The following is an 11,185-nucleotide window of genomic DNA, read 5'->3' as shown; positions in this document are numbered from 1 at the left end:
GCGATCTCGTAATTCACTCATATGTCTCTCTAACAAGCTCTAATTTTTTTGAACCTTTTCCCATCTCAATAATATTATATAGGGCTATAATTGACCATGAATTGGGGTCCTAATTCAACCAAACATAAAAATTGACCTTTCAGGCCAAATCTCCTAGGCAGCTGCCTAGGGCTACGAAGCGATCTCGTAATTCACTCACATTTCTCCCTACCAAGCTCTAATTTTTTTGAACCTTTTCCCATCTCAATCATATTATATAGGGCAATTATTTACCATGAATTGGGGTCCTAATTCAACCAAACTAAAAAATTGACCTTTCACGCCAAATCTCCTAGGCAGCTGCCTAGGGCTCCGAAGCGATTTCGTAATTCACTCATATTTCTCTCTAACAAGCTCTAATTTTTTTGAACCTTTTCGCATCTCAATAATATTATATAGGGCTATTATTGACCATAAATTGGGATCCTAATTCAACCAAACAAAAAAATTGACTTTTCATGCCAAATCTCCTAGGCAGCTGACTAGGCCTACGAAGCGATCTCGCAATTCACTCATATTTCTCCCGAACAAGCTCTAATTTTTTTGAACCTTTTCCCTTCTCAATAATATTATATAGGGCTATTATTGACCATGAATCGGGGTCCTAATTCAACCAAACATAAAAATTGACCTTTCAGGCCAAATCTCCTAGGCAGCTGCCTAGGGCTACGAAGCGATCTCGTAATTCACTCACATTTCTCCCTACCAAGCTCTAATTTTTTTGAACCTTTTCCCATCTCAATCATATTATATAGGGCAATTATTTACCATGAATTGGGGTCCTAATTCAACCAAACTAAAAAATTGACCTTTCACGCCAAATCTCCTAGGCAGCTGCCTAGGGCTCCGAAGCGATTTCGTAATTCACTCATATTTCTCTGTAACAAGCTCTAATTTTTCTGAACCTTTTCCCATCTCAATAATATTATATAGGGCTATTATTGACCAAGAATTGGGGTCCTCATTTAACCAAACAAAAAAATTGACCTTTCAGGCCAAATCTCCTAGACTGCTGCCTAGGGCTCCGAAGCGATTTCGTAATTCACTCATATTTCTCTCTAACAAGCTCAAATTTTTTTGAAACTTTTCCCATCTCAATAATATTATATAGGGCTATTATTGACTATGAATTGGGGTCCTAATTCAACCAAACAAAAAAATTGACCTTTCAGGCCAAATCTCCTAGGCTGGTGCCTAGGGCCCCGAAGCGATTTCGTAATTCACTCATATGTCTCTCTAACAAGCTCTAATTTTTCTGAACCTTTTCCCATCTCAATAATATTATATAGGGCTATTATTGACTATGAATTGGGGTCCTAATTCAACCAAATAAAAAAATTGACCTTTCAGGCCAAATCTCCTAAGCAGCAGCCTAGGGCTCCGAAGATATTTCGTAATTCACTCATATTTCTCTCTAACAAGCTCTAATTTTTCTGAACCTTTTCCCATCTCAATAATATTATATAGGGCTATTATTGACTATGAATTGGGGTCCTAATTCAACCAAATAAAAAAATTGACCTTTCAGGCCAAATCTCCTAGGCAGCAGCCTAGGGCTCCGAAGAGATTTCGTAATTCACTCATATTTCTCTCTAACAAGCTCTAATTTTTCTGAACCTTTTCCCATCTCAATAATATTATATAGGGATATTATTGACCAAGAATTGGGGTCCTAATTTAACCAAACAAAAAAATTGACCTTTCAGGCCAAATCTCCTAGGCAGCAGCCTAGGGCCCCGAAGCGATCTCGTAATTCACTCATATTTCTCTCTAACAAGCTCTAATTTTTTTGAACCTTTTCCCATCTCTATAATATTATATAGGGCTATTATTGACCATAAATTGGGATCCTAATTCAACCAAACAAAAAAATTGACCTTTCATGCCAAATCTCCTAGACAGCTGCCTAGGACTCCGAAGCGATCTCGCAATTCACTCATATTTCTCCCTAACAAGCTCTAATTTTTTTGAACCTTTTCCCTTCTCAATAATATTTTATAGGGCAATTATTAACCATGAATCGGGGTCCTAATTCAACCAAACAAAAAAATTAATCTTTCAGGCCAAATCTCTTAGGCAGCTGCCTAGGGCTCCGAAGCGATTTCGTAATTCACTCATATTTCTCTCAAACAAGCTCCAATTTTTTTGAAACTTTTCCCATCTCAATAATATTATATAGGGCTATTATTGACTATGAATTGGGGTCCTAATTCAACCAAACAAAAAAATTGACCTTTCAGGCCAAATCTCCTAGGCTGCTGCCTAGGGCTCCGAAGCGATTTCGTAATTCACTCATATGTCTCTCTAACAAGCTCTAATTTTTCTGAACCTTTTCCCATCTCAATAATATTATATAGGGCTATTATTGACCATGAACTGGGGTCCTAATTCAACCAAAAAAAAAAATTGACCTTTCAGGCCAAATCCCTAGGCTGCTGCCTAGGGCTACGAAGCGATCTCGTAATTCACTCATATTTCTCCCTAACAAGCTCTAATTTTTTTGAAACTTTTCCCATCTCAATAATATTATATAGGGCTATTATTTACCATGAATTGCTGTCCTAATTCAACCACACTAAAAAATTGACCTTTCAGGCCAAATCTCCTAGGCCGCTGCCTAGGGCTCCGAAGCGATCTTGTAATTCACTCATATGTCTCTCTAACAAGCTCTAATTTTTTTGAACCTTTTCCCATCTCAATAATATTATATAGGGCTATAATTGACCATGAATTGGGGTCCTAATTCAACCAAACATAAAAATTGACCTTTCAGGCCATATCTCCTAGGCCGCTGCCAAGGGCTCCGAAGCGATCTCGTAATTCACTCATATGTCTCTCTAACAAGCTCTAATTTTTTTGAACCTTTTCCCATCTCAATAATATTATATAGGGGTATAATTGACCATGAATTGGGGTCCTAATTCAACCAAACATAAAAATTGACCTTTCAGGACAAATCTCCTAGGCAGCTGCCTAGGGCTACGAAGCGATCTCGTAATTCACTCATATTTCTCCCTACCAAGCTCTAATTTTTTTGAACCTTTTCCCATCTCAATCATATTATATAGGGCTATTATTTACCATGAATTGGGGTCCTAATTCAACCAAACTAAAAAATTGACCTTTCAGGCCAAATCTCCTAGGCAGCTGCCTAGGGCTCCGAATCGATTTCGTAATTCACTCATATTTCTCTCTGACAAGCTCTAATATTTTTGAACCTTTTACCATCTCAATAATATTATATAGGGCTATTATTGACCATAAATTGGGATCCTAATTCAACCAAACAAAAAAATTGACTTTTCATGCCAAATCTCCTAGGCGGCTGACTAGGGCTCCGAAGCGATCTCGCAATTCACTCATATTTCTCCCGAACAAGCTCTAATTTTTTTGGAACCTTTTCCCTTCTCAATAATATTATATAGGGCTATTATTGACCATGAATCAGGGTCCTAATTCAACCAAACAAAAAAATTGACCTTTCAAGCCAAATCTCTTAGGCAGTTGCCTAGGGCTCCGGAGCGATTTCGTAATTCACTCATATTTCTCTCTAACAAGCTCAAATTTTTTTGAAAATTTTCCCATCTCAATAATATTATATAGGGCTATTATTGACTATGAATTGGGGTCCTAATTCAACCAAACAAAAAAATTGACCTTTCAGGCCAAATCTCCTAGGCTGCTGCCTAGGGCTCCGAAGAGATTTCGTAATTCACTCATATTTCTCTCTAACAAGCTCTAATTTTTCTGAACCTTTTCCCATCTCAATAATATTATATAGGGATATTATTGACCAAGAATTGGGGTCCTAATTTTACCAAACAAAAAAATTGACCTTTCAGGCCAAATCTCCAAAGCAGCAGCCTAGGGCCCCGAAGCGATCTCGTAATTCACTCATATTTCTCTCTAACAAGCTCTAATTTTTTTGAACCTTTTCCCATCTCAATAATATTATATAGGGCTATTATTGACCATAAATTGGGATCCTAATTCAACCAAACAAAAAAATTGACCTTTCATGCCAAATCTCCTAGACAGCTGCCTAGGGCTCCGAAGAGATCTCGCAATTCACTCATATTTCTCCCTAACAAGCTCTAATTTTTTTGAACCTTTTCCCTTCTCAATAATATTATATAGGGCAATTATTGACCATGAATCGGGGTCCTAATTCAACCAAACAAAAAAATTAACCTTTCAGGCCAAATCTCCAAGGCAGCTGCCTAGGGCTCCGAAGCGATTTCGTAATTCACTCATATTTCTCTCAAACAAGCTCCAATTTTTTTGAAACTTTTCCCATCTCAATAATATTATATAGGGCTATTATTGACTATGAATTGGGGTCCTAATTCAACCAAACAAAAAAATTGACCTTTCAGGCCAAATCTCCTAGGCTGCTGCCTAGGGCTCCGAAGCGATTTCGTAATTCACTCATATGTCTCTCTAACAAGCTCTAATTTTTCTGAACCTTTTCCCATCTCAATAATATTATATAGGGCTATAATTGACCATGAATTGGGGTCCTAATTCAACCAAAAAAAAAATTGACCTTTCAGGCCAAATCCCTAGGCTGCTGCCTAGGGCTACGAAGCGATCTCGTAATTCACTCATATTTCTTCCTAACAAGCTCTAATTTTTTTGAAACTTTTCCCATCTCAATAATATTATATAGGGCTATTATTTACCATGAATTGCTGTCCTAATTCAACCACACTAAAAAATTGACCTTTCAGGCCAAATCTCCTAGGCCGCTGCCTAGGGCTCCGAAGCGATCTTGTAATTCACTCATATGTCTCTCTAACAAGCTCTAATTTTTTTGAACCTTTTCCCATCTCAATAATATTATATAGGGCTATAATTTACCATGAATTGGGGTCCTAATTCAACCAAACATAAAAATTGACCTTTCAGGCCATATCTCCTAGGCCGGTGCCAAGGGCTCCGAAGCGATCTCGTAATTCACTCATATGTCTCTCTAACAAGCTCTAATTTTTTTGAACCTTTTCCCATCTCAATAATATTCTATAGGGCTATAATTGACCATGAATTGGGGTCCTAATTCAACAAAACATAAAAATTGACCTTTCAGGCCAAATCTCCTAGGCAGCTGCCTAGGGCTACGAAGCGATCTCGTAATTCACTCTTATTTCTCCCTACCAAGCTCTAATATTTTTGAACCTTTTCCCATCTCAATCATATTATGTAGGGCTATTATTTACCATGAATTGGGGTCCTAATTCAACCAAACTAAAAAATTGACCTTTCAGGCCAAATCTCTTAGGCTGCTGCCTAGGGCTCCGAAGCGATTTCGTAATTCACTCATATTTCTCTCTAACAAGCTCTAATTTTTTTGAACCTTTTCCCATCTCAATAATATTACATAGGGCTATTATTGACCATAAATTGGGATCCTAATTCAACCAAACAAAAAAATTGACTTTTCATGCCAAATCTCCTAGGCGGCTGACTAGGGCTCCGAAGCGATCTCGCAATTCACTCATATTTCTCCCGAACAAGCTCTAATTTTTTTGAACCTTTTCCCTTCTCAATAATATTATATAGGGCTATTATTGACCATGAATCAGGGTCCTAATTCAACCAAACAAAAAAATTGACCTTTCAGGCCAAATCTCTTAGGCAGCTGCCTAGGGCTCCGGAGCGATTTCGTAATTCGCTCATATTTCTCTCTAACAAGCTCAAATTTTTTTGAAACTTTTCCCATCTCAATAATATTATATAGGGCTATTAATGACTATGAATTGGGGTCCTAATTCAACCAAACAAAAAAATTGACCATTCAGGCCAAATCTCCTAGGCAACTGCCTTGGGCTACGAAGCGATCTCGTAATTCCCTCATATTTCTCCCTAACAAGCTCTAATTTTTTTGAACCTTTTCCCGTCTCAATAATATTATATAGGGCTATTATTGACCATGTATTGGGGTCCTAATTCAACCAAACAAAAAATTGACCTTTCAGGCCAAATCTCCTAGGCAGCTACCTAGGGCTCCAAAGCGATTTCGTAATTCACTCATATTTCTCTGTAACAAGCTCTAATTTTTCTGAACCTTTTCCCATCTCAATAATATTATATAGGGCTATTATTGACCAAGAATTGGGGTCCTAATTTAACCAAACAAAAAAATTGACCTTTCAGGCCAAATCTCCTAGACTGCTGCCTAGGGCTCCGAAGCGATTTCGTAATTCACTCATATTTCTCTCTAACAAGCTCTAATTTTTCTGAACCTTTTCCCATCTCAATAATATTATATAGGGCTATTATTGACTATGAATTGGGGTCCTAATTCAACCAAATAAAAAAATTGACCTTTCAGGCCAAATCTACTAGGCAGCAGCCTAGGGCTCCGAAGAGATTTCGTAATTCACTCATATTTCTCTCTAACAAGCTCTAATTTTTCTGATCCTTTTCCCATCTCAATAATATTATATAGGGCTATTATTGACCATAAATTGGGATCCTAATTCAACCAAACAAAAAAATTGACCTTTCATGCCAAATCTCCTAGACAGCAGCCTAGGGCTCCGAAGCGATCTCGCAATTCACTCATATGTTTCTCTAACAAGCTCAAATCTTTTTGAAACTTTTCCCATCTCAATAATATTATATAGGGGTATTATTGACAATGAATTGGTTCCTAATTCAACCAAACAAAAAAATTGACCTTTCAGGCCAAATCTCCTAGGCAGCTGCCTAGGGCTCCGAAGCGATTTCGTAATTCACCGATATATCTCTCTAACAAGCTCTAGTTTTTCAGAACCTTTTCCCATCTCAATAATATTATATAGGGCTATTATTGACCTGGAATTGGGGTCCTAATTCAACCAAAAAAAAAAATTAACCTTTCGGGCCAAATCCCTAGGCAGCTGCCTAGGGCTACGGAGCGATCTCGTAATTCACTCATATTTCTCCCTAACAAGCTCTAATTTTTTTGAAACTTTTCACATCTCAATAATATTATATAGGGCTATTATTTACCATGAATTGGTGTCCTAATTCAACCAAACTAAAAAATTGACCTTTCAGGCCAAATCTCATAGGCCGCTGCCTAGCGCTCCGAAGCGATCTTGTAATTCACTCATATGTCTCTCTAACAAGCTCTAATTTTTTTGAACCTTTTCCCATCTCAATAATATTATATAGGGATATAATTGACCATGAATTGGGGTCCTAATTCAACCAAACATAAAAATTGCCCTTTCAGGCCAAATCTCCTAGGCCGCTGCCTAGGGCTCCGAAGCGATTTCGTAATTCACTGATATATCTCTCTAACAAGCTCTAATTTTTCAGAACCTTTTCCCATCTCAATAATATTATATAGGGCTATTATTGACCATGAATTGGGGTCCTAATTCAACCAAAAAAAAAATTGGCCTTTCAGGCCAAATCCCTAGGCAGCTGTTTGGAGCTACGAAGCGATCTCGTAATTCACTCATATTTCTCCCTAACAAGCTCTAATTTTTTTGAAACTTTTCCCATCTCAATAATATTATATAGGGCTATTATTTACCATGAATTTCTTTCCTAATTCAACCAAACTAAAAAATTGACCTTTCAGGCCAAATCTCCTAGGCCGCTGCCTAGTGTGGCGTGCTGCCCCTTTGGCACACCCACATGGGGCCATTTTGTAATGAGCATGCCTTGGTGCTTGATCATTAGTCAAGTCTTGCACCAAGCAACCTCATGGGATAGGGTAGTGGCAGTTTTGTAATATTGCATATGTCTCCCAGACAAAAATCATATTTGTTCCTGGGAAGACTTTATTTCCCTAGAAGGCTCCTTAGGGGGAGGTGACCTGGTGACTTAGGGAAGCACCATGGCCATCAGCAGATAGGGGCCAAAGCTGTGTACTCCCTTGCCCTATCAAGGCTATATATTAATGAAATAACATTTATCCATACTTGCCCTGTGTACTTCCTTGTTGCTTATGTGTTACTTGTTTGTTACCTTCGTTGGGCCTTTGTGTGCCACTTGCCTTGTTGTGTGCTTTGTGTTGTGTGGACGTTCCTAGGAATGACTTGCTTTGTGCTTGCTCATACTTTGTTATTGCCCGTTGCATGTCCGAGATGTGTATGTGGCTAACCGCTGAGTTTGTTTGCCTGTAGGTGTGTGTTGTAGGCTGACTTGCTAGCTTGAAGAGTCTGCAAGTGCCGCACGTTCCGTCTAGTTGGAATCCCCAAATAGCCGGCCCGTGACAGTTGGTATCAGAGCCAAGTTAGAAAGCGCTTGGCAAAAACACACTATGGTGAACCACACTCAGAGGATCGAAGCTCTTGAGAAGCGAGTTGGGGAACTGGATGGCCTGGACGAGAGGGTCAGGGATCTTTCCTTTGCAAGTCAGGACTCGGGTTCGTCTGATGCATACAATCGCATAGCTGCGTTGGAGAAGGAGAATGATGTTCTTCTATCCAGAATTATCGCGTTGGAGAAAAGAAACACTCCAACAAGTACTTTTGTTTCCCCTCGGTGGGAAGAGCGCATCGCGGCAGTGGAGCGCATGCTAAAGGAACAAGAAGTTTCAATAAATGACACGACGGAAGATTGCAGGGAGGCAGTCAGTGTGCTCAGAGAAGAAATGGCTGAGCTGTCTGCCGAAGTAAACCTAACCATGCGAGCGGTTGGGAATGCCCCTGCAACAGGGCCGATGGGTATGGAATATGGCCGAGCCAAAGTACCCGAGCCGAGGCCCTATAATGGGGCCAGAGACGCAAAGGATTTGGAGAATTTCCTCTTTGACATGGAACATTACTTTAGAGTCGTGCGGGCCGATTCGGAAGATGGAAAGGTCGCCATGGCTACCATGTATTTGTCGGGGGATGCCAAAGTGTGGTGGAGGACCAAATATGATGATATAGAGAATGGCAGGTGTACCATCACATCTTGGGCGGACCTGAAGAGGGAATTAAAGACGCAGTTTCTGCCAGAAAATGTAGCTTACATAGCTCGTCGCCAGCTACGAGAGCTTAAACAAGTCGGGACAGTCCGAGAGTATGTAAAGAGATTTTCGGGACTGATGCTCGATATTAAAGACATGTCCGAAGTGGACAGGCTCTTCTGCTTCCTCGAGGGACTGAAACCGTGGGCCAAGCAAGAACTTCAAAGACAGCGGGTGACTGATCTAGCCACCACTCAAGCTGCTACCGAACGCTTAACAGACTACACTCCGGAGAGTAGCCTGCCGAAAAAGGCTACCCCTCCAGCCAGCTCAAGTAGCGTCGGGAGTAAGAAGTTTGGGAAGTCCTGGCAGGGCAAGAGTGGGGGAGAGAAGAGGACAGCTGAGTCCAATTCTTCCAGTGGGACAGATGCTGCTGTAGGGAAGAAGCCGCTAGCTTGTTGGATTTGCAAAGGCCCACACAAGTCGGCAGTATGCAAATTCCGGGGCCAGATAAATGCCCTCATTGGCCAAGAACAACAAGGTGAAGGAGAAGAAGAAGAATAAGAAGAGTACGCGCACATGGGCGCTGTCCGCCTGTTGAACGCTCTCAAGAAGCATGGCGAGAAAGGGAAGAAGACCCTGGGGAAAGGGCTAATGTTCGTGGATGCCGCTATCAATGGCAAGCCTGCCAAAAGCGTGATGATTGATACTGGCGCCACCCACAACTTCATCTCTGAACTCGAAGCAAAGCGACTGGGACTAAAGCTGGAGAAAGATGCAGGCCGCATGAAGGCGGTCAACTCCAAAGCCTTGGCCACATCTGGCGTGGCTAAAGGGGTAAAAGTGAAGATCGACACGTGGGAAGGGCAGACTGATTTGGTGGTCGTCCATATGGACGACTTCGATGTAGTTTTGGGAATGGACTTTCTAACCGAGAAAGGTGCCATTCCAATTCCTGCCACTGGAAGCTTACTCATAATGGGAGAGACTCCTTCAATGGTACCTGCAAAGGTGAAGCCACCCCCTGCTGTGAAGCTTCTATCAGCTTTACAGTTCAAGAAGGGTGTGAGGAAGCAGGAGCCGACTTATGTAGCTGTGCCCACCGTGTTCGAAGAAGTAGTGGAAGAAATTGTTCCACTAGAAATTACGAGGGTCTTGAAGGTGTATGGGGATGTGATGCCAGATAAACTCCCCAAAGCCTTGCCACCAAAGAGGGGGATTGATCACCAGATAGAATTGGTGCCTGGAGCGAAACCTCCAACAAAAGCGCCATACAGAATGGCACCCCCTGAGCTAGAAGAATTGAGGAAGCAATTAAAAGAGCTATTGGAGGCAGGCTTCATCAGACCGTCGAAGGCGCCATATGGCGCACCGGTGTTATTCCAGAAGAAGCACGATGGGAGCTTGAGACTGTGCATCGACTATAGGGCTCTCAATAAGGTGACAGTTCGCAACACATACCCCATTCCTCTAATCGCTGATTTGTTCGACCAGCTAAGTGGAGCTAAATACTTCACAAAGTTGGACTTGAGATCGGGCTATTATCAGGTGAGGATTGCAGATGGGGATGAACCAAAGACTACGTGTGTTACTCGATACGGAGCATTTGAGTTTCGAGTAATGCCGTTTGGGTTGACAAATGCACCTGCTACCTTCTGTACACTAATGAACCAAGTATTCCACGAGTATCTAGATAAGTTCGTGGTGGTGTACTTGGATGACATCGTGGTTTATAGCGCCACGATAGAAGAGCATCAAGAACACTTGGCTCAAGTGTTTCAGAAGTTGAGAGAGAACCAGCTATATGTGAAGCGAGAGAAATGCTCGTTTGCACAGGAGAGCATCAAGTTCTTAGGCCACGTCGTGGAACGTGGCCGTATTCGTATGGATCTGGAGAAGGTGAGGGCAATCCAGGAATGGAAAGCCCCCACAAACGTGAAAGAACTCCGCTCCTTCTTGGGCCTAGCTAACTACTATAGAAGATTTGTGGACGGCTACTCAAGAAGGGCGACACCCTTGACCGAGCTTCTGAAAAAGGGTGTGATTTGGGCGTGGACTGACAAGTGTGCTGAAGCGTTCAGAAGTTTGAAAGAAGCCATGATGAAGGATCCTGTTCTTGCCTTGCCAACTATTAGCAAGCCCTTCGAAGTACAGACAGATGCATCAGATTATGCTCTGGGAGGGGTACTAGTACAAGAGGACCACCCAGTCGCATACGAAAGTCGCAAGCTGTCTGAAGCTGAGAGGAGGTATACT

This window comes from Humulus lupulus, chromosome 5 (assembly GCF_963169125.1).
Source record: "Humulus lupulus chromosome 5, drHumLupu1.1, whole genome shotgun sequence".
Lineage (NCBI taxonomy): Eukaryota > Viridiplantae > Streptophyta > Magnoliopsida > Rosales > Cannabaceae > Humulus > Humulus lupulus.
Note: the sequence above shows the minus strand (reverse complement) of the source record.